General features: G+C 46.2%; 1 long non-coding RNA gene across 1 annotated transcript; it reads left to right on the forward strand.

Annotated features, from left to right (window-relative positions):
• The first annotated feature begins 948 nt into the window (after nucleotides 1–948).
• LOC131485258 (uncharacterized) lies at nucleotides 949–24,328 on the forward strand. Its single transcript, XR_009248726.1, has 3 exons — nucleotides 949–3,010; nucleotides 3,230–3,406; nucleotides 24,170–24,328. It is a non-coding gene; the product is annotated as an uncharacterized LOC131485258 (long non-coding RNA).

The following is a 24,328-nucleotide window of genomic DNA, read 5'->3' on the forward strand; positions in this document are numbered from 1 at the left end:
CCACATCCAGAGCCTCAAAAGTCCACATGAATATGAATAGCGCCAAAATGTATGCACAGTATCATCCTGACATTAACCACTGATACTTCCCCATGGAAGAACTGGCCACAGTCTCTGCCCTAGAGAGCGATGGTGATGTGTCTGTCCTACCCCTGGTCCTCTTCACTGGTTAACCTTCGACAGCTTCTGCATTCCGCACGATCCACTCCATTTCTCAATTTTAATTCATCTGACACAGCAGTTACAGAGATTCTCTGTATTGCTAAGGATCATCTTTAAAGGACTGGGTCCTACCAACAGAATCCTATGGGCTCCACTAACTGTGTTTCTAGTGTTCTAGATCCTTCTGTTCTCATGCACTCACTCACTCATTTTATTTATTTAACTGTGACTGTGTGCACACTGTGTGCTGGGGCTGGTGTGGAGACCTTTGCTCTCTTGTTGGCTTTTGCATGAAAGGTCAAATACTGTAGGCTCAAGCTGGGTGCTCCTTCATGAGGGGAGGCTCTTCTAGTGGCTTCTGCAAAGCATCCTTCTACAAAGGGCCAGCGAAAGCTGCCTGCAGCACAGGGGGACCAGATTTGAGAGGGCTCTCACGTAGGTGGAGAACAATGTTTTCTGGGCTGACTCTATTGAGTGGACTCTTGGAAGGGCCCTTCGTATTGTTGCATGGCTGTCTCCTCCATTGTTTCTGATGTTCTAACATCCTAGTTACAGATGCTCAAAAGGTTTGTGGTCTTTGTGGAACTTTGCTCCTTTCTGGATTTTTGATCTCTTCCACAAAGGAGAGTTCTCTGGTCTTCTCAAGAGTATATTTGCCCTCTGATACTTGTTTATCTGGCCTCTCAGTAGAGAGAGGATTCAAATCTGCTCTTTTTTTTTTTTTAAATTTTTTTTAACGTTTTATTTATCTTTGAGACAGGGAGAAACAGAGCATGAACAGGGGAGGGTCAGAGAGAGGGAGACACAGAATCTGAAACAGGCTCCAGGCTGTCAGCACAGAGCCCGATGCGGGGCCCGAACTCACAAACCGTGAGATCATGACCTGAGCCAAAGTCGGCCGGTTAACCGACTGAGCCACCCAGGCGCCCCAAATCTGCTCTTTTAAAAAGGGGAGTGGCTGCCTGAAGCAGGTAGCATTGACTGTAATGTGAAGAGTCCGCTGGAAGAGATTAAGGAGGGGCACCTGGGTGGCTCAGTCAGTTAAGGGCCTGACTCTTGATTTCAGCTCAGGTCATGATCTCACAGTTCGTGAGTTTAAGGCCCGCATCAGGCTTTGCACTGACAGCACGCAGAAATGGCTTGGAATTCTCTCTCTCTACTTTCTCTGCCCCCTCCCTGCTTGCATTTGCATATGCACTCTCTCCCTCTCTCTCTCTCTCAAAATAAATAAATAAACTTAAAAAAATTAAAACAAAAAAGAAAGAGATTGAGGAAACAGAAAAATGACACAAAGCAGAAGTAAATACTCAGAAAGAGTGTGCCTCTGGGGACATTCAGAGGCGGGGCAAGCTGCCACACACGTCTTGGTTAAGAGCCCACACAAGCTCTGGCGTGTTCCTCACCCTGCACTGGGGGCAGGGCACAGAACATCTGGTCTACTGGAGGAGCCCCACCACTCATAAAGCTGTACATGGGGTCAAGGGACAGGGACTAGGCAACTATGTGAAAATGGATGCTCCCTGCTAAGTGACCTGGATGGACAGGGGAGGCCTCTAGAACTCAGGGGGTGATGGTAGCTTGTTCTTGCCTTCAGCTAACTCAGACCTGCAGAATCAGCTCCCAGCTCAGCTTCTAGTGGGATAAGATGAGCCTCCAGTCCCATTCAGATTTGTCATTTCATCAAGGCCATCATCTCTGGGGTGGCTATCAGGGTCTGCTTTGATGAACTGACAGGTCAGTTGTGTAGGCTTCTCCTGGGAGGGGATGGTATGTGTGTGTGTGTGTGTGTGTGTGAGGGTGGTGGTGACCTGTTGGTCCAGAATCATTAGCTTCCTCCCCAGTGTGAACCCTATGAAGACATGAGAATATCTGAGCGCCGACCTTGCTCCCCGTCTGCCAACGGAAGGAGGGTTTTCTAGGCCCTCCCTGCCAGCACGCAAGACCGTCTTTATGCCACGCCCCAGAACAGTTTTTTAAGTATCTAATTACCCAAAGAAGGCTCTTTCAAGGGGGAAAACAAATGAACTACTCAATTCATACATTTAATTCCATGTTCACCGTAGGTGCATGGGGAAGGGGAAGTGATGGCATGATCAGCACAGGCCACAGGTTTCCCTGCTACTGGGAGGCTCCGTGCATCTGGCCTTTACAGCACACGGCTCCCCGTAACCCTTTCAGGCTTTCAGATCAGAGAACCTGCTGTCAACCTAACAGGCAGTTGGCTACCCAGCCACATATGATGGGCACAGACAGACCTGACATTTTTTGGCTGCCCACTCTGATCAGGCATCTAGGCAAACACTCTTCACAGGATCATGTCCTCTGACCGCCTCACACACTCGGTGTCAACGCTCAGTCATAGACAAGCAGCCGGCTTGACTTAGGGGCTCGGTGAGAGTCTTCTGTTAATCTGGACAGCGAGGTGAGGAATCATTCCCCTACTCTTGTGCGCTTGAAGCATACGTGCGGCCCCAAACCACTTCAGGACGGTTTGTCTCCTTTCCCCCTGCCTCACACCCCCTGACCCCTGGCCATCGGAGACTTCAGTTGTTCTTTCTCCCAGTACTCCAGAGGACAGCCATTTTGCAGGGCGCTTGCCTTCTGGTCCTGCGGTGATGAGTCCCTTTTTGCTACTTGGATTCGACAAGCCCAACCTCGGTAACTTTGTACCCAAAGCCATGATGTAATCGCTGCTTTTCTTTCTGGTTTGCTTCTCGATTGTTCTCAGCTTGGAATCATTTGAGAGACGGCAGCTAATTCAGGCAGAGCACCACCTGAAGGGAATTCTATCAGTTTGGCTGGTTTGGGCTTAGCTGCTGTGAGCTATCACCACCTCCCACTTCTGGAGGTACTTCGGGGCAGTTGCACTGGGCAAAGGACACCACATCTTCAGTATGAGTCACAGACAGGGATGTGAGCAATGCTAAAAGCTTGATCAGGGATGGGGGTGGAGAGAGGGACAGAGTTTGGGCTACCATTTTATGGGATATGATCTCTTTTGCCTTTCCCTATAGGTATTTATGTAGATGTAAATGTAAAAAATGAAAAAAATATCCCTATGTTACAGGTACAGCAAATGTCTCCAGAGTCTGGGGGAGCTGGGGTCAGGAAGAGCCCCTGCGAGTCTGCACATCTATCACCCTGCAGGATTAACCATGAACGGGAGGTCCTGCCATTGGGCACCAGGTGGAAGGCAAACATGTGGGAAGGTAGAAAAGTTCAAGAGGCAGAGTGCTCTGGCAAGGTGAGTGAGATCTGGGTTTGGGTCTGAGCTTTGTGACCAGGCGTGGCTGTGTGACCTTGAACAATCACTTCCCCTCTCTGGGTCTCAATTTTCCCCTCTGTAAAATAAGCGTCCCTTAGTGACCCACGAGATCCTTGCAGAACATTCCTTGACTTACAGTTACAGAGCAATAGGATCTGCAGACTCTTGTCATGGGTCATGGGTCATCCCAGTGGCCCAAGTGTCACAGCACCGGGGAGGATGATCATGTGGCCTTGGCTCTATTCTGACATGCCAAGGTGAGGATGACAATGATTCGGGGCTGATACACTTACCAAGTGGATTTTCTTCATCATTTCTAAATGAGACCCGTGGCGAATGGGGCTGGGGACACCCCACTGGGGTCTATCATTCCAGCTTCTCCCTTGAATAGTTCTCTGACCTTGGGCAAGAATGATTACGTTTGCCCTCTGGGGTTTCTCTAGCAGAATATGTCTCTCGCTGGGTCAGAGTCTGGACGGTGCCTGTGGCAGCGTCTGCCTCGTGGCATCGTTCATGCTTGTGATGGTGACAGATCTCAAGGACCCCATAGTGAACGAGGGTGACAGAAGAATCCCGGCCCACCGGCAACAGTAGACTAGAATTCAGAGCCATGGTTTCACAGGCGTTCTATTATTAAAACATCTTAGTGAGAGCAAAGTAGCAAATTGATTTTCCAGAAAACATTTGATTTTAGTTTCTTGGACGTGTTTTTATAGCTTAACAGCAATAAACATTTTTCTCTTCTTGAATTGAACGGTTGAGTGGGTCCACTGAGCATTCTGTGTTTTGGAAATGTTTCCTTTGGATGGCATTCAGAGCAGCAAAATCCTATTATACATCCCAATTTGGAAAGCCCCTGTTTGACTACTTTTGACCAAGGATTAACTTTGCATTTGTATTGAATGAGCCGGCAACTTCTCTCACTGACATGTTTATAAAGATAATATTTCAAGATTTCTAAGTTACATGTTTTTCACTTAGGTCATTTTTGTTTTCTTTTTGAATCATAGTCAAAATATACACATGAATAAAAATATAAAGCTTTTACATATAATCTCACTCATAACTAAGTTCTTTTATTAGTAATTTTTTTTTATATGAACAGCTTTTATTGGGTAGCGATACAAGTATGCCCAATGCCTCTGGAAATGCCCCAAACTTCTCTTGAGAAAGATCTATCAGTAGTTTGTTTGTTTGTTTGTTTGTTTTATTTGCAAGTGACAACTTATCTCAAAGTAGCATATGAGAGAGGGAGGGGGAGAGAGGAAGAGAAGAGAGAGAGAGTCTATTGGTTCAAAAGATAGTGAAGTTAAGTAAAACCCAGGAACAGAATAGCATCAGGCATGGCTGAATCCAGGGGCCATCAGGATGCCTTATCTTTGTCTCTTGAATGTGTTCCCTGCATGTAGGCATATCAGCCACGGGTAGCTCAAGGTGTACGTTATATTTGGACAGCAATTCACATGAGAAAAGATCATTTTGTATGATATTTCTGTTCAACTATGTCCTATGATCCTCTCTGGGCTAGTCACTGTGGTCATGAGCATGATACAATCTGATTGATCAGGCCTGAGTCACATGTCCTCATTCTTTCCACAGCTCATAAAGTGTTCTTCTTTGTATCAGCTTCCTTATTTCTTAACATAGTGAGAAGAATATTCTTCTGGTTTGTTTCCGAAGCCTGTCATGTAGGTACATTGTTTGGTGATTGCTTTCCATCATGTACTTGTTTCCCTGGGACTGTAGCATTGTGCTACGATTACAGGTGGGTATAGACACATGTGGGGTCAATAAGATGTTTGGCTGGTCATAAACTCAGGCAGGCCCTGAATCTGGTCCCCACTTCCTCCTCCTCTAAGGATATCTGGAGAGCTTTCTCCCTTCCTGAGATTTTTAGTCCCTATGGTGAATTGCATCCAGAGCCCAAAGTAGAAAGTTAGGTCAAAATGAAAAGCTTGGACTTGATTCTTTTTTTTTTAATTTTTTTTTTTCAACGTTTTTAATTTATTTTTGGGACAGAGAGAGACAGAGCATGAACGGGGGAGGGGCAGAGAGAGAGGGAGACACAGAATCGGAAACAGGCTCCAGGCTCCGAGCCATCAGCCCAGAGCCTGACGCGGGGCTCGAACTCACGGACCGCGAGATCGTGACCTGGCTGAAGTCCGACGCTTAACCGACTGCGCCACCCAGGCGCCCCAGCTTGGACTTGATTCTTGAAGACTCACAAAGCCTTACAGTGTGTCTCTTATTGGCCCAAATCACGGGCTGGTGTGTTCCTATGAAACGTGGTGGTCATTTACATCATTTAACTTCTGTTGGGCATCATACTGTTCAGATGAATGGTTTGTCCGATACAGCGGCTGTGGTAGAAAGTGATTCTTTTTCCTCTTCAGAAATGAGGGTGTGGAATCACCAGGGACACCTCCCTTGCTAGGAAAGCCCCTTGAGAACTGAAATGAGTTACCACTTTCTCAGGGCTATGCGGAGAACTCAGTGAATTGGTATTAATCAAAATTCCCCTTTTTTTGTGAGGTTTTCCTTCCAGACCCGGAAACAAATGACTGGGAGAAAATGAATAACATGATACCATAGCTATCGAAAGGCTTCAAATGATCCCACATGCACTGCTTCACTTTGAGAGACAGATAGATGAGCTTACGCTGGGTTTGTAGGTGGAGAGGCCGAGGTGTCACCTGACCCTCTTGTCCAGTGTCACATGCTGGCTGGGGCCCCGCTGGAACCCTGACTCCTTCTCTGCATCTCCCAACCTCAGACAGAGTTGCTTCAGTTGTAAATTTGGGGTAACTTATTTCATATCCTGCTTAGGAAACCAGACTCCCCCCATCCCCCCACCATAAACTCACCTGACCAAAAGGAGTTGCAGTTTTCCTTGCTTGCACAGACCTCATAACCTCTCCATAGATCTTCTATGCCACGTTCCCTTGTGTACTCCAGAAAAAATAATCACTCCCCCTGTTATCAAATGTCCTTTGACCTTTTTTCAAGTACACATGACCTGTTTTCCTTCTCAAACAGCTCTTTGAAGTTTGTTTGCTTATGAGGGCAAGGCCTTCCCTCCCCTGTGGGTCAAGAGCAATTACTGGAAGGTTGGTGGGAGGGGGTTCTTGGCTTCGTGTATACATAAATGTGCATCTATGAGCAGCTTGGTGTTTAATGTTCGGGAACTGGAGCCCTGGGGTCAGAAGAAAATGTACAGGACATCTCAAAACATGGAAGGAAAACGCAATGCTACTCTGGCTGAAGTCAGGGAGGGAAGGCAAGAGCCTGTGTGCCTCCAAAGCACATCAAGGAACCCTAGGGTTCCTCTGAACACAGAGGAGTCTCTGTAAGAAGTTCTGCTTGTAAAAGCCCGTAAGGCCCATGGTGGGGGGGTTACCAGCAAAGATCTGCCCCTCGCCAGGGTCCTTCCAGGAATATGCATTGGCTGCACATGCCAGCAGATTCCCTTTCCTCCCATCACTTTCTCCCCACCAGCTAACATGGTAGGTGTCAGGGTAATCAGAAGATTATGACTTGACCCCTTTCCTCAAAGAACTTATCATAGCGTTCCATGCATATTTGATGAATAGATGGGAGAACTTCCCTTCTTGAGGGATACAGAAGCCAAAAAGTATGCCGAGAGTCCAATCCTCAGTAAGAGACACATTTGACATTGCACCCAGAACACACGTCCATATAGAGGGATGCCACTGAAAACCTGGGTATATTCCATTCTCTTTCTTGTATTAAAAAAAAAGTGCCAGGAGTGATCCACTAAAGTGTTTTCATAACCCATTAACGGGGTCCTGCTCTGGAGAATGCCGGTGAGGGTGTGCTCACTGATCACACCCCACAACTCACAACTGGGTTACATTTAGGCTTCTCCTGCTGCGTCAAGGGTCGGCAAACTGCGGCCCTCAGGCCAAGGGCCACCTATCACCTGTATTTGTATGGCTCTGGGGGTAACTGGTGAGCACTGTGAAGCCAAGGTGATGTGTCCTCCCCTACCCTGTTCCCCACTCTACTCCCAATGTGGTTGGGCACTGCCCAGTCTGGGAGCTGGAGCCTCAGTGACCTCTCTTCTAGGGGGCTGCCTGAGTGCAGGAGGAGAGGGTGTGGGGTCTCAGAAGGGTCTCAGTCTCCTTCAACTCCCCCACCGCACTGATCTGACGCACAGGTTGCTCTTCTTCCCAAGACTGTCTCCAACAGACGCATTTGGGCCCAAACACGTGCCTGCCTTCCGAAGCAAATATATATTTGCTTCCTGGCCCACAACGTCTAAAATACTTACCATCTGGTATTTAATAGGAAAAGTTTGCCCAACACAGTGCTATCTGGTGATTGGCTGCGCATGACACAATCCTATAAAAACTCATCCACTTTTAATAACAGGAAGCGGTAGTATTAGCTATCGCCTATTGAGGCTCAGAAAGGTTAAGTAACTTGCCAAAGGTCACACAGCTAGTAAGTGGCAGACGGGGACTCTGCAGTGATGGTTTGGCAGGAGAAGAGAGTGAACCATGGAACTGATCCTCTGCCATGCTGACAGCGTGTTGGCACCCCAGCTTCAGATCTTCAGGGACCACCCTCGCCCCAGAACTGCAGGGGAGCTGTCTTCTGCCTCTCCTCAGGAGCCTCGCTCTGGGGTGGCTGCCAATGCTTCTTTTTAATTATCATGGTCCTGCATCAGGACACTGTGGCCAGAGCCTCCTTTCCGTTCAACATTTTCTTTCCTGTGTGGCTTCCCAGATTCGGGGGTTCCTCTGTGACTTGGCTAACTCCCCTCCGGAAACTTAGGTTTCCTCTTAAACATCACCTTGTGGTTCAGGGAGGAGACCACTGTTTCTAAAGCGGCGCCCTGCTCAATCTCTGGTGCGTCAGACTTGACAAGCCCCCTGCCTCTTGTCTACCCTGACTCATCCTTCCGGAGCAAGCACATCTCACTTACTGGGCATCATCCAGGAATGTGCTCTTAAGTGCATTTTCCAGGAATCAGAGCTCACTGCTCTGAACACCCAGTTTTGGAAATTTGTAACTATTTTGCATGTCTATCTTTGTAAAATAAATTACACGGTGTCTTGTGTTCTTTTTATTTATTTATTTATTTATTTATTTATTTATTTATTTTTTAATATATGAAATTTACTGTCAAATTGGTTTCCATACAACACCCAGTGCTCATCCCAAAAGGTGCCCCCCTCAATACCCATCACCCACCCTGCCCTCCCTCCCACCCCCCATCAACCCTCAGTTTGTTCTCAGTTTTTAACAGTCTCTTATGCTTTGGCTCTCTCCCACTCTAACCTCTTTTTTTTTTTTTTTTTTTTTTCCCTTCCCCTCCCCCATGGGTTTCTGTTACGTTTCTCAGGATCCACATAAGAGTGAAACCATATGGTATCTGTCTTTCTCTGTATGGCTTATTTCACTTAGCATCACACTCTCCAGTTCCATCCACGTTGCTACAAAAGGCCATATTTCATTTTTTCTCATTGCCATGTAGTATTCCATTGTGTATATAAACCACAATTTCTTTATCCATTCATCAGTTGATGGACATTTAGGCTCTTTCCATAATTTGGCTATTGTTGAGAGTGCTGCTATAAACATTGGGGTACAAGTGCCCCTATGCATCAGTACTCCTGTATCCCTTGGATAAATTCCTAGCAGTGCTATTGCTGGGTCATAGGGTAGGTCTATTTTTAATTTTCTGAGGAACCTCCACACTGCTTTCCAGAGCGGTGTCTTGTGTTCTTAAGCAGAACTCATCGTGCACATTTGATCGTTCCCTGAAAACTTAGTAGACCCATTAAAAGCATGAGTTATTGTCTGGGCTGTGGCGGAGAGGCAGCAGAAGGTGGTGAATTGCCTGACTTTGAGAGAGTTACATAAAATCTTGAAGTTTCTGTTTCCTTCTCTGTGAAATGGGGATGATACTACGACTGACCCGGTAGAACCAGGTGAGGCGGGGCGGAATGAGATGATTCTCGTAAAGCCTTTGGCAAAGTGATCGGCACATAGTGTGCTCCCATGGGGTGATTGCTGTTATGATTTCAAACGTCACCTCATCCTGGGGAGTAGTTCTCAACCCTGATCCTGCACTAGAGTCCCCTGGGCGAGTTTTTCAAGCAGGACGCTGAGGCCCCGCCCCACACCAATGGAATCAAAATCTCGGGGGTTGCTTGTGCTCCAGCATTAATGCTTTCCTTTGGATATGTTCGCATCTATGCCTGCTTCCCCCCTGGCCTCTCTCAGATGCAGCCGGAGCTGGGGACCCACGCTTTGAGATGTGTCCAGCTATTTGCTCCAACACTAAATAGCTTGCTCCTATTGAAACGTTTGAGAATTTGTATGTATTTTTAAAGTGTATTTATTTATTTTGAGAGAGAGAGACAGAGAGGCAGGGAGAGAGAGGGAGAGAGAGGATCCCAAGCAGGCTCTGTGCTGCCAGCGCAGGGCCCCACACGGGGCTCCAACTCGCAAACCATGAGATCATGACCTGAGCTAAAACCAAAAGTTGGATGCTCAACTGACTGAGCCACCCAGGCACCCCAGAGAATTTATGTTTTTATTTCAGAGCTTTTCTGCTTCTCTTAAGAGCAGCTAACAGTTATTAAGGGCTTTATGAGGTACTCTGCTTGCCTTGATCAACCCTTCCCTGCACCTGACCTAGTTGCAGGCACCCAGGGAGCACCCCTGAAGGAGGCACTCACTGTCAAGGCCTTGCAAGTGCCGGCCGTGTGCAATGCCACCATCAGTTTTGGGCCTTGGGTACCTGTTTGCCTCTCCCAAGTCCCTGCCCCACCCCGCCAACCACTCTATTTCCCGCCCCCCTCCTTCTCTGTAGGGACTGGAATCTCTGTCTGTTTTATTCCCTGATACAGAACAATCCTCTAGAACTGTGACCGAACACAATAGGTGCTCATCCATACACAAGCGAGCGAGTGGTACCCACAGGAACCCTGTGCCTTAGTTTCCATCACTATCCATCATTCCTCTTTTACCGATAGGGAAACTGAGGCACAGAAAGGCTAGACAATTTGCCCAAGGTCCCCAGGAAGTGGCAGCTTCAGCCTGGGCCTGAAGTCTTGTCACTCGCACATGGCTTCCTGATTCTATCCCTCCCACTGCCGGGAGAAGCTCGGCTCCAAAGCTTGTCTGGTCCAGGAAACCAGTAATCACGTTTTAAAAAAGAATTGGCTGATAAGTAACTAAGCCCTGAATACCTAACAAATGTTATTTCCTCTCCTCTTCCTGACAGTATAAGCCCAGCTATTATTTTTCGACAGATAAAACTGATAGCCCAGAAGAGTCTTGAAGTGTCCTTTCCTTCTCTGGTCACAGCCCAAATCCCAGGCCCGCTGCTGTCCACAGCAGGGGCGGCAGACCCTGGGGGTGCTGGGAGTCCACACCTGCTCTCTCCAGCTGCTTCTGATCCTGCCACAGGGAAAGGTGGCAGGAAACACAAACATCTCAGAGGGAGAGTTAGGGCCCCCGAGAGGGGTGGCTGCCCCTTGAGGCATCCGGCCAGGGTGGGGGTCCTGATGCACGTGCACGTGCACACACAGAGCAGGGACGGGGGCTCCAGGTCAGGTGGGCAGGGCCAGAGGAGGGACTGCGAGGACAGTGGGGTAAGGAGCTCAGTGCATCTGAGGCGGAGGACTGCTCCCAGAAGGGAAGGCTGAGTCAAGGGGACAAAGAGCTCCTTCTTTCTGAGAAACCAAGTAAATTCTGAGTCATGGCACACTCTGATCTTGTGTGACAGACTTACCGCCACGCTAGGTTTCAGGGCTTAGGGAAGCAACCCTACCTGGTAGCTCCTTCCTCCGAACCCATGTCCCTTGGGAATTGTTTACCGGATGCATGGGTGGGCATCCCTTCCCCAACTAAAAACAATACTCTCGCCTTAGACTTCTCTGGACTGTGATTTTGAATTGTGGGTTTCTGCTCCTGCCTAGTTTTGTTGCAAAGAATCATACGTGATCTGTACCTCAGAATTTTGTGCCTGTTCTTTCCATCTCCACAAGGAAGTTTGGTGAGTAATGATATAGAGACAGGGGCAAGACTGTTTGGACTCTGAACTCGCTTCCAGAAAACTCTGCCCTGGGAGAATCTGATTACATAACTCCCCAGCGTGCCAGGTTTTATTGATACACACCCGGAAGCAAGAACCCTACGGTGTCCTATCCTACAGAATAGCTTGTTTCTAATTGTTAGGACCCATTGCCTGTCACTGAGGGTGGGACTTCGTATTGAACTTCTGAAGGGGCATTAGGCTAGATCTGCACAGCACAGAGTGAATGGAGTAATCAGGGCCACGCATGTTTGCGGAGCGATGTGAGTATTGGACCGTGAGAGCCTGTGGGCACCTCTCTCACCCGGACTGGTGCTCTCGTCCCTGGTCTGAAGTGGGTCATGGGGTACACTGGGGGTTATGCTTCCAGGAAGCCTGCCTGATAGGGAGCAAATATGTCCTGCAGACAGCCCCAAGGACAGTTTTGTCCTGACTTCGGTTAAGAGCAGAGATCACGAACACGGGCTACTGTCAGTAGTGTCACAGGACGCAAGACCACTGGCTCCTGGACCGCCCTCCCTCTTCTCCATCTTGTCCCGAGTGATGGATGGCCTGGTTACTCACCAAGTCAGCGCTTCATGGTTTACCCAACTTCCTAGTGCTCTTAATCTTACAAAATGCTGCTGTATCTGCTGCCAAAACATACATGTGTGTTTTTCCCTATGCCTCCACTGCCTTAACCCGAACCCCATCATACCTTGGGGTTGGGGGACCATCGTACCAGCCTACTCACTGGTCTTTCTGAAGCATGGATCTCTTCCCAGCCATTGCCAACAGCAGTGGCCCCTGACTGTGCATTACCCTGCAGCACGGGGAAGGTCCCACTCAGAGGGAGTGCCCTCTCTCTCTCTCCCTTAAGAAAACACAGCAGCCTGCACATGAGGAACGAGACATTGCAGGGATCTCCTTGACTGAGTCCCGATTAGTAACATGCCACTTGTATGCCACAGTAACACTACCCAGCTGCTCTGTCCGTGAATCAGAACATCATGATTGAGCAACATTAGTCTAGAGGCAGCGCCCGTGAGACTTTTCCCAAACTCTTCCGGACCTACCTTTCAGATCTCGTTTTTCTCACAGTGGGCTCCTCCCAACCCCTTCTGTGCCATTCTGCAGCCCACCATTCTTCCTGTGCTTCCTTGCACGTATGGATGGTCTCTGCAGGAGTGTGCTTCCTCCTCTTTCCCGGTCGGCACGGTTCCTTGACTTTTCTGGCCCAGCCCAGTGACCAAGGCTCCTTTCACCCCCTTGGTGTGCATGCTTGTTACAGTGTTTTATGGCATCATGTTCTATTTTCTCATTCTGATTTTGTAAAAATCAACTCGTTTAAGGTATAATCTACAAACAGGAAAATGCATCCATTTTAAGCGTGCAGTTTGATAAGCTCCGACGAATATAAAAACCCATGTAACAACCACCACAGGCAAGATATAGGATTTCCAACATGTGGAGAGGTTCCACTGTGCCCCTGCCTGGCCACCACTGCCCAGCCCAGCCCTGTAAAACCACTGATCTGATTTCTATGATTTCTGATTAGCTTTGTCTCTCCTGGCGTGTCATATACACTCAGCATAAGGTTGTGGGGATCCATCCACGTGTGTGTAGGTCCCTCCTTTTTCAAGAGCACTTTTCCATTGTACAAATATGCCCTACTTTGTTTGCCAGCTTTCCCACACCTGAGCTTTCCCCAGTTTTTGCCTGTTGTGACTAAGGCTGCTATAAAGTACAGGTCCTTTGTGGGCACATGGCTTTATTTCTCTTGAGAAAATATCTAAGATTAGACTCGTTGGGTTAAAGGGTAGTTTATAATTGTATAGTTTATAGTTTTATAAAAAAAGTATCACTTTTCCCAAAGCGGTTGCTTCCCGTATGTTCCCATGAGTGCGTATGAGGTTCCAGTTGTCAATCTTCGATTTTAGCCATGATGTGCAGTTCTAGCTCATTGTGCTAATTTGTGTTTCCCCTTATCACACCGTATTTTAATTATTTGTTTAACAGTAGTTTCCACGCCCCCCCACTCCAACCCCCATCAGACTTCAGTGTAGGGATAGCTACAGTCACCTTTGCTGGTCCAGTGAACATATTCTGAATATCGACAGAGTCTCTGCTTCTCATTCAAGCTGGGACATCCTGAGAAGAGGCTACATTAGCACCAGGCAGGGTGACCAGCTGTCCCGGCTTGCCTGGGACTGAAGAAGTTCTTGGGCCAAGGGACTTTCAGTGTTAATTCTGGGTCAGTCCTGAGCAAACTGGGATGGCTGGTCACCCAGGGGATGTGGGTAGCTACTGGATAGGAGGGTGACATTACACCCAAATGGAACTTTCTTTCTCTGTAACTAATCTTAGTTCATGAATCCCTACTTGTGCAGATGTTGGAAAAATCCAGTCTTTCTAATTGGAGAGAACTCAGGCCCTCTCAGTCTCACATGTTTCCTCAAGTATTTAGACCAGTTCAAGATTCTCCACCTGCCTCTTCTCCCCTGTTGTCCCAGTGCTGCCCACAGTGGATGCTGGCCTGTGATGCCCGTCGACCTGGTCATTGGGTGTCCTGCTTTGTCCCTGGTCTCATGAGGCAGGTGCTTTGTGGGGAAGGGTGGGTAGCCAAGGAACTTATCCGAGCCCACTGAAGCTACTGGAACTCTGAGGCTTCCCTCAGGCCTCCTTTACCCCAGCCCCCTTGCTCCCCGTCCACAGGTTCCATGTTGGAGGTAGGGCTTCAACGCGAGATTTGTCTGGGCATCAAGATGCAGATTCCTCCTGGCATCCCTCCCATGCCATTTCCACTGCAGTCCCAAACCCAGTCATATGTCCTCATACTTCTTGTGTTATGTGCTGGTTCAGATGTGTACTCCCTGTCTGGTTTATGACATAAACTCAATGCCCCGGGCTTCTAGGCTTTGGGCTTTTGATTTATTAGGATATGTTTCTTGAATTACAACAAATAAAAGCAAAAATAAAAACAAAACTCTGTTCTCACTCCAGGGCCAGACTTAAAAGTCAAGGCTTCTAGGATGCGCGCTTTGACAATCAACCTGGTGGCTACATTGGCACCTGCCTTCTGTTCGGGTGGCAACCAGGGAAAGTTGCCTGCTCACAGGGAGGGTGGCGGGCACAGGTGAGGACAGGAGAGAGAGATGGTTTGAAGGCTTCTTGGAAAGATGAACTGACGATTGGACTTTAAAGGGAGGGTAAACTCTGCTAAGCAGGCAGAGGGCCAGGAAACTCATTTTGGCAAAGGATCCCGGCATGAACACAAGCACAAAGCTGGCTGAGCCTGCCATGTGGAGACACTGATAAGGCAGCCTGACTACAGGGGAGATGTGCTTCTAGGGGAGATAAGAGTGGAGGGTGGTTGTGCAGTTCCTTGGAAAGTTCACCTCAGATCATCTGCTGGTTTCCAGTAGGCAGAGCGGGACACCAAGGTTGGCTACCCCTCCATTCCCAGTGTCTTATATTCACAGCATGCCTTTCCTTGACAAAGCATTTCACCTCAGCCTTGACCACCATCCCACAGAGTGGGTGTGATTGTCTCTATTGGTAGAGAGGAAACCAGGGCCCAAGTCATCTGCGTGAGTCCCAGAGCAAAGTCATTCGGTCATCCCACAAATATTTGTTGAGTGCTCCTGTGTGCCAGACGTGAGCACCATGACATTTTGTTTCTTTCGTGCTTCATAAACATTTCAAAAAACCCAATAGAACATTGCCCCCTTGTGTGAAAATTCATGGACTTGGATGTCTTCCCTGAGTCTCTGTAGCACACATGATATGCATGGGAATATTTCTGAAATTACCTACGCATACATAGATGTGCATACATCTGGGTAAGACAGCTTCAAAGCCAAGCCTTGTTCAGCGTTTCATTTAGATGAGCTGCTACCCTGAAAACCAATAATAACTGACAACAATTTAAAGCTTTATTGAAGGCCCGTCAAAAACATCAAAGTTGGGGCTCCTGGGTGGCTCAGTGGGTTAAGTGTCTGACTCTTGATTTTGGCTCAGGTCGTGACCTCACAGTTCTTGAGTTTGAGCCCTGTGTCATGCTTTGCAAGGACAGTGCAGAGCAGAGCCTGCTTGGGATCCTCTGTCTCCCTCTCTCTCTGCCCCCCCTCCCCCTCACCAACTCACACTGTCTCTGTCTCTCTCAAAATAAATAAATAAACTTAAAAAAGATCAAAGTGTGTGTGTGTGTGTGTGTGTGTGTGTAACATTCATCATTGTAAAATGAAACAGAGGTGTGAGCTGGGATGGAAAGAGGCCTTGAAGCCCACTCAGAGCCCCAGGCTGTTGGTTTCTGGGGACACTGAAGCCCTGACTGACCTGCTTCTCAGTTCTCCCACCCCTGAAGAAGGAAAACTTGGCCTGGAGTAATCCCGGGGATGTGGCCCAAGACTCCACTCATTGGCAGCTCTTCACTTTTATTTTTTTCATATTGAAAACAGGAGGTAACATCCAGTTAAGGAAAATTCCAAGGGATTTGTCTTGACTAATCCTCTGAAAAATGAGCGGGGCAGCCAAATGATTTTTCCGAGGCTCCTTTACAGCTGGTTGGGTGAATGAGTCCAAGATTCCCTTAAAGGGCCCCTCCTGTTTCCCTGGGGCTGTGTTTGTAACCGTGTTATTTCCAGGGTCAGGAGCCCCAGCACAGCTCCTGAGCTGGGCTCAGGGAGCTATTGCTGCTTCTAGGGTGTTTGAAGCTATATAATGTCAGAGCTCACTGGAGTTTCATTGAGCTCCAAGCAAAAATAAATTTCAGGAAGGGCTCCCTTTACTCCAAGAAAAATGAAGTAACAAGATTGGACATTTTGTGCCAGGCTCTGTGAGGGGATTTCTATTTATTTTTAAATAGATTTCTGGAGATCAAGACACATGTTCTATTTCAAGGCAGACAAGGAACTGGAGAAAGTGATCAAAAGCTAAATAAGCATAAGGTTATGCAAATTGATCTTATGTGAAAACTAAGATATGTGGAGACTATGCCCTTAGCATCTGTTACACCTTAACTTTTTAAATGATGGTATCCAGAACACTTCAGAGCTCTAAAGCTGAAATATATGTTCAGACATATATACACACATTAAAGTAACAGGTATTTATTGCTAAAGCCTTAAAAAACCAGTTTATATAGGTAGAAATAAAAGCTTTCTCTTCCTTTATGATTCTAATCTATCACTCTCTATATAGATTAATTTATTTTTTTAACTACATGGGTGATACCATGCATATGATACCCTTACGATTCTAATCTATCTCTCTACAGATTATCTTTTTAACTAAATGGGTGATACCATGCATAAGATTCCCTAGCATTTTCCTTATTTTTTTATTTTTATTTTTTTAACATTATTCTTTTTGTTTTTAATGTTTATTTATTTTTGAGACAGAGAGAGACAGAGCATGAATGGGGGAGGGGCAGAGAGAGAGGGAGACACAGAATCGTAAGCAGGCTCCAGGATCTGAGCTGTCAGCACAGAGCCCAATGCGGGGCTCGAACTCACGAACCATGAGATCATGACCTGAGCCGAAGTCGGGGGCTTAACCGACTGAGCCACCCGGGTGCCCCAGCATTTTCCTTATTAATGGAAGTCTGTGCACAACAGTGGTGATACAGTTCCCTATGCTTCTTATCCTGAGCACAGTATTTTATTATATGGCAGTGCCTTTATTTATTTATTTATTTATTTAAAATTATTTATTGATTTATTTTGAGGGAGAGAGAGCATGTGTGTGCGCAGGGGAGGGGCAGAGAGAGAGGAGGGGAGAGAATCCCAAGCAGGATCTGCACTATCAGCACAGAGCCAGATGCAGGGCTCAATCCTACCGCCATGAGATCACAACCTGAGGTGAGATCAAGAGCTGGACTCTTAACCGACTGAGCCACCCAGAGGCCCCTGTGCCATGATTTACTCAACTACTTCCCTACCAATAGCTATGTCGTGAGGTTTTCAGAAAGTATCGGAAAGTGACTCAAACTGGCGTAGACAGTGAAGAGATTTCTTGGCCTACGTAATTGAAGTTCATGGAAAAAGTAGCTTCCAGATGTTAATCCAGTGGTTCCAGCTTCACTGGTTATCTTGTTATCTTCGGCATTTCCTCTGATGTGCCCTCCTCTGCAAGTTGTTTTTTCTGGAAGCTTGCTTCCCCTCCTGGTGGGAAATGACTGTTGTAGCAGCACCCGGCTTGACAGTCTCACATCAGGGTTATGAGGGAGAGAGAGAAGCTGTTCCCTTACATGCCAGGCAACGAGTTTTGTGATTTACCCCAGTTGGACTCCTCAATGCATGTGTCCCCTGGCCAATGGCCAATGGCCAATGACTGGCCGAGACTCTTCTTCCATGGAAGAAGTGGGCCATGCCTTCCCCACAACAGACTCGTAGCATCAGTCCAAAGTTTTCGGAGTTGCAAATGCTGTTAAAAAGCAATAGCTTTGTACTATACACATAGAGCTGTTTACTTGTGCCACAATCAGTTTAGATAAACTTCTAGAAATAAAATGGCTGGGTGAAGCAGAATGCAACTTCAAATTTTTGCGTGATGGTGACGCTTCATCCTCCAAAAAAGGTTTTAACAATTTATGATCATGATAGCTGTGCCTGGTTCCTTTTATCTCACTCTCTTGGGTCTTAGAAATCTTTTAGTGTTTGCCAAAACAAGTTGTTTTCCGGCTATGTTAATTTATATTTCTTTCATTTTTAGTAATCTCAAACATATTTTTCATGTCTATGGGCTGCTTATTTCCTTCTGCAGACTGTTTATGAATCTGCTTTGCCCAGTTTTGTCTTGAATTTGTGGGAATTGTTCTCACAAGCATTAACCCTTTGTTGGTAACACACATTGCCAACATTTTCCCTAAGTTTTCATTTGGCAAACCTAGTGTTTTCCCAACACTGTCTTTTCTTTTTTTTTTTTTATTTTTTTAAAATTTTTTTTTTCAACATTTTTAATTTATTTTTGGGACAGAGAGAGACAGAGCATGAACGGGGGAGGGGTAGAGAGAGAGGGAGACACAGAATCGGAAACAGGCTCCAGGCTCCGAGCCATCAGCCCAGAGCCTGACGCGGGGCTCGAACTCACGGACCGTGAGATTGTGACCTGGCTGAAGTCGGACGCTTAACCGACTGCGCCAACCAGGCGCCCCCCAACACTGTCTTTTCTATATGAAAGTATTTCTCTTTTACGTGGCTGAAATTACATGTCATTTTCCTTCACAGCCTCTGAGTTTTAGGCCATGCTGAAAAGTCCTTCCTCTGTTGAGGATTATAAGAAATTCTCCTATATTTTCTCCTTTATTTTTTATATCTTGCTTATTTTTATTTTTTTAGTTTATTTATTTTTTTGAGAGAAAGAGAGAGGCAGAGAGAGAGGGAGAGAAACAATTCCAAGCAGGCCCCTTGCTGTCAGCACAGAGCCCAAGGCGGGGCTTGAACTCACGAACCATGAGATAATGACCTGGGCCGAAATCAAGAGTCAGACACTTAATGAGCTGAGCCACCCAGGTGCCCCTCTCCTTTCTTTTTTAATTTCAATCTCTCATCTCTCTAAAATATGCTTGTTGTAAAGAGTGTGATTAGAAGTTGGATTTGAATCTTTTTCTGTCTGGCCCTCAAGCCAGGCCCTCTGTACTGCCCGCCTCCCTCAGACAAGCCGGTCTTCAGTCTCCTGGCCGGCTCTGCCATCCAATAGGTTAGCCTCAGAGCCACACACGCACTCACATGTTAGGACAAGATCAGGGTTTGTCATATAGCCCTGGATGTGCCTAGAAATAGTGTCAAAGAGCTTTCAGGAGGATGTTCTCACAGTGCAGGGACTGAGGGAGTACCCTTCCTAGCCAGTTTTGAGCTTGTACTAAGTACAATGGGCTGGTTGGTCTGTTTGGAAACAGCCCTGGGCCAGTAGGCATAAAATTTCCTTTTTTCTTCTTGGGTCTGGAATATCATGAAACCTTCTCAGTCTCCTTGTTTTTTCCTAAACATTCTTGTTTGATCCAGGCATTAGGTCTGGTGGTTCTCAAACTTAAGAGTGTGTGAGGATTGGGGTACCTGGGTGGCTCAGTCCATTGAATGACCGACTCTTGATTTCAGCTCGGGTCATGGTGTCACAGTTTGTGGGTCTGAGCCCACATCAGGCTCTGGGCTGACAGTGTGGAGTCTGCTTGAGATTCTCTTTCTCTACCCCTTCCCTGCTCATGCTCACTCTTGCTTTCTCACTGCCTCTCTAAATAAATAAGTAAATAAGTAAATAAGTAAATAAATAAATAAATAAATAAATAACTTTAAAAAAGGGTGTATGAGAGGATTAACCACTTAGAAAACTCAGTAAGAGGTAGATATGGGGCCAGAGTGTGAGAGACTATGTATTTCTTCATTGCTATGGCCTGAATGTTTGTGTCTTCCAAAAATTCTTATGCTCAAATCCTGACTCCCAAGGATGATTTTTAAAAATTTTTTTTTAACGTTTATTCATTTTTGAGACAGAGAGAGACAGAGCATGAATGGGGGAAGGTCAGAGAGAGAGGGAGACACAGAATCTGAAACAGGCTCCAGGCTCTGAGCTGTCAGCACAGCCCGACACGGGAGCTCAAACCGACCAAGCGCAGGATCATGACCTGGGCTGAAGTCAGACACCCAACTGACTGAGCCACCCAGGCGCCCCCCCAAAGATGATTATATTAGCAGGTGGGGCCTCTGAAAGATGATTAGTTGTGAGAGTACAGCCCTCATGAATGGGATTAGTGCCCATGGGAGACCCCCAGAAAACTCCCTGCTTCTGCTGTGTGAGGAAATGAGAAGTCTGCAATCCAGAAGAGAGCCTTCACCTGACCGTGGGCACTCTGACCTCAGCCTTTCAGCCTCTGGAACAGTGAGAGATAAATGTCTGTTGTTCATAAGCCCCCCAGTTTGCGGCATTTTGTTGTAACAGTGTGGACACACTAAGACATTCATTGCACAGGTATCTCGTGAGTGTTCAGAGTGCTGTGCCGGGGACCACGGTTAAAACATGGCGAGCATAGCAGACAGGTTTCTCTTTTCATGTAGCTGACATCCTGGTCGGGGAGAGAGATAATAAGAAAACCAATAAACAAAAACTCAACTGAGTACTGAAAGAATCCATTAGGCAACAGGATGATTCTGCAAAAAATGTTGGGGTGGAGGAAGGGGCCATGGGCTCCACAAACTGGAACAGAAACAAAGATTCAATCACTGGAAAAAAAAAGTCTCCGCTCTTAGTTCCTTCCCTTCCTTGCACTTTCCGCCCCCAGGGATTGACAGCTTAGTGCAGACTGGTAGTGATGAAAAGATGAAGTGTGGTGGATTTCTCAGAAGTTCACCGTGTGACTCCTCCACTGTTCTTGTCACCACTTACTCAGAAATTTTGCAGAACCTCTGAAATGCCTTAAAACTTTGAGCAGGTAAGAACCACCCTCAGGACTTTTTCTTGGACGTCAAATGGACAACATACTGCCTTTTTAATAGCCGAGATCTCACATCCTCTTGCCTTCCCAAGGCAGGAGACAACAGTACTTGCTTTTGGAAAGTCATGGCGTGTGGTCAACCAATCTCTAAGCTCAAAGAGAAGAGGCAAAATGCGATCCTACCTCACCCAGTAAAAAGCTGCGTTTCATATGGTTGCATTTGGCCTTCTTCGGAACTTCTTAAAACTGATGTTAACTGTGTGCTGAGAAGATGGAGGAGCCAAAGGTCAAGTGACTTATCGAGGTCAAACAGCTCATAAGTAGCTCAGTCCGTTCTCAACCCGGTTAGTACCACTTCCAGCCCCACCCTCTTTTTATGTCACCAGTGATGACCAGCACATGGTTTCTAGCTTCACAATAAGACTTGACATTTAGTTTTTGAGTTTAGTTTTGGTAATTCTGAGAGAAGCTCAAATGTTAAGATTTTCGCAGCTGTCTTAATTATCCATTGCTGTGCAATCACACCCCCTGCCAAATCCAGTAAGACAGCAACCATTTTGTTTCCTCCCATGATTTTGTGGGCGGGCTGGGGTCAGTCAGGCAGTTCTGCTTCACACGATGTCAGCTGGGGCTGCAGTCATGGGGGGGCTTACTTGGGCCGATGGGGTTCAATGTGGTTCCCTCACACTGTGGGCATCTTGGTGAGGACAGCTGTTGACCAGGCCTCTCTTCTCCATGTAGCCTAAGGGGCTCCCTGCATGGTCTTCCCACGTGTTTGCTCCTTCAGGGTAGCCTATTTCTTACACAGTAATTCCGAAGTCTCAAACGTATAAAACTGGAAGCTGCTGGGTATTTGTGAGGTGTTGGTCTGCACCTGGCATATCACTTTCCCTGCCTCTCACGGGTAAGGCATTCACACCAGATTCAAGTGGAAGGAACACAAACCACCCCTCTCAAAGGACAGAGAGACAAAGATTTGCAGCCTCCCTCAATCCACTGCAATGTCTAATAAGGAATGCTCATTTTCTCACTGACATTCTGCTAAGGGAAAAAGTGGGAATATTTTTCACAATGGCGTTCAATAGCTCAGAGTCTATAAAGTTCTTCCAATGGAAACGGATATGGAAATTGAAGGAGACATTCTATAAAGCAGGAACTAAACAGATGACTCCAGGTATGGGTCTCCATTCCTCTATTTACCCAAGAAGGTGTGCAGCTATGGGTGTTAGTTAGTTCAAGGGTAATGTGAGGGTTCTGCCACACATGAGAAGCTCTTTGCCATCTGGACAATGGTTTTTACCTTCCTGGATCTCCTTCCACATGACTGTTGAGACTTGCTACAGGTCTACCCACTCACCAGGTGCAAATTTGCGGTGTAACACCACCCCACACATCCTAATTGTCTACTCACGTTTCCAGACGTGTCCCAAGGAGGCCCAGATGACTAGGTCTGTTTCTTCAATGGGCATGTAAGGGGTATCTTGACAGACAAGAATGGAAAGATAGGTTAAAGCCTTCAGAATTTATTGGGGGAGATTATCAGAGCCATTTAATCTTTTACAGGCAAAGGGGTGACACAGCTAGCTTTAAGAAGATCAATCTACTGGCACTGTTGGCCAGACGCCCAATCATGTCAACTGCAGTCTGTGCCATTAAGGGATTTATTAAGCATGCCTTCAACTTACTACAGCCTAATTTCAAGAGATGTTATACTACTTCATGTATAGTGTAAGAACATTATAGCACTTCCATTTCTCTCCACCCAGCTTTTGTACTATTAGTATTACAGATTTTTCTTCCTCATGTTACAAGCCCCACAATACATTTTTGTTATTTTGGTTCAAATAGTTTTGTTTTATTTTTTAAGTAGGCTCCATGCCCAATGTGGGGCTTGAACTCATGATTATGAGTTGTGTAAACAATTCTCAAGGGAGATGGGTTCGGAGGAAGGAGCTATCAGGTAGGGTTGCTGGCCAATCATCCCTAAACAATGATATTTTAAAGAGATTTTAAATAATAAAAAAAAATCTTATATATATTCCCATGGAATTATCACTTCCGTTGCTTTTCATTCCTCTCTATAGACCCAGGTTCCTATTTGCTATAATTTTCCTGTTGCCTGGAGGACCCACTTTAACATTTCATGTACTGTAGGTCCACTGGTGATGAATTCTGTCAGCTTTCATGTGTCTGAAAGCTTCATTTCCCTTTCATTTTCAAAAGATATTTTCATGGCCTAAAAAATTGTAAGCTGACAGTTGTTTCTTTTAGTGCTTTAAAGATATTCATCCAAGATCTTCTGCTTTGTATCATTTTTGATAAGAAATCTGCTGTCATTTTTATCTTTGTTCTTTTGGCAACTTTTAAAGTTCTCTCTCAGATTTTAAACAATTTGATTATGATGTGCCTTGGTGTAGTCTTTTTTAGGCTTCTTGTGCTAGGGGTTTATTGCATTTCTTGAGTCTGTGGGTTTATAGTTTCCATCATATTTGGAAAACTTTTGGCCATTATTTATTCAAATATTTTTTTCTATCACCACACCCTACCTCATTCCTCCCCACCCCCCACACTCTACAATCACATGTATATTTGGATACCTTAAGTTGTTCCACAATTCATCAATGCTCTATTCATTTCAATCCAATTGTTTTCTCCCTGTTTTATTTTGGATAATTTCTATTCCCATGTCTTGAAGTTTATTAATAATTTCTTTTGCAGTATCGAATCTGTCATTAATCCCATTCATTAAAAAAATTCAGATATGGGGGTGACTGGGTGGCTCGGTCAGTTAAGCATCTGACTTCAGCCCAGGTCATGATCTCACAGTTAGTGGGTTCAAGTCCCACGTTGGGTTCCCTGCTGTCAGCACAGGGCCTGCTTCAGATCCTCTGTCCCCCTCTCTCTCCGCCCCTCCCCCACTTGTTTTCTCTCTCTCTCTCTCTCTCTCTCTCTGTCTCAAAATGCATAAACAAGCTTAAAAAATTCAGATATGGTGGTTTTCATTTCATTAAACATGATTTGGATCTTTAAAAATCTCTTTCATGTCTCTACTCAACATGTTTGAGATCAAACTTCAAGATACTTTAGCATCTTGAACATGTGGAGTACATTCAAATGATGTTTTATTGTCCTTGTTTATTAATTCTATAATTGGTGTTATTTCTGGATTAGTTTTGATTGATTTTTCTTCTCATTGCGTGTTATATTCTCCTGCTTCTTGGAATGCTTAGTAGTTTAAGGTTTTTTTTATTTTTTATTTTAGGGGTGCCTGGGTCACTCAGTCAGGAAAGCATCTAACCCTTGATTTTGGCTTGGGTCATGAGTTCAAGCCCTTTGTCCGGCTCCATGCTGACAGTGCAGAGCCTGCTTGGGATTCTCTCTCTCTCTCCCTCTCTCTCTCTCTCTCTCCACCCCCCCGTTA

The sequence above is a fragment of the Neofelis nebulosa genome, chromosome 9 (genome assembly GCF_028018385.1).
Source record: "Neofelis nebulosa isolate mNeoNeb1 chromosome 9, mNeoNeb1.pri, whole genome shotgun sequence".
NCBI lineage: Eukaryota > Metazoa > Chordata > Mammalia > Carnivora > Felidae > Neofelis > Neofelis nebulosa.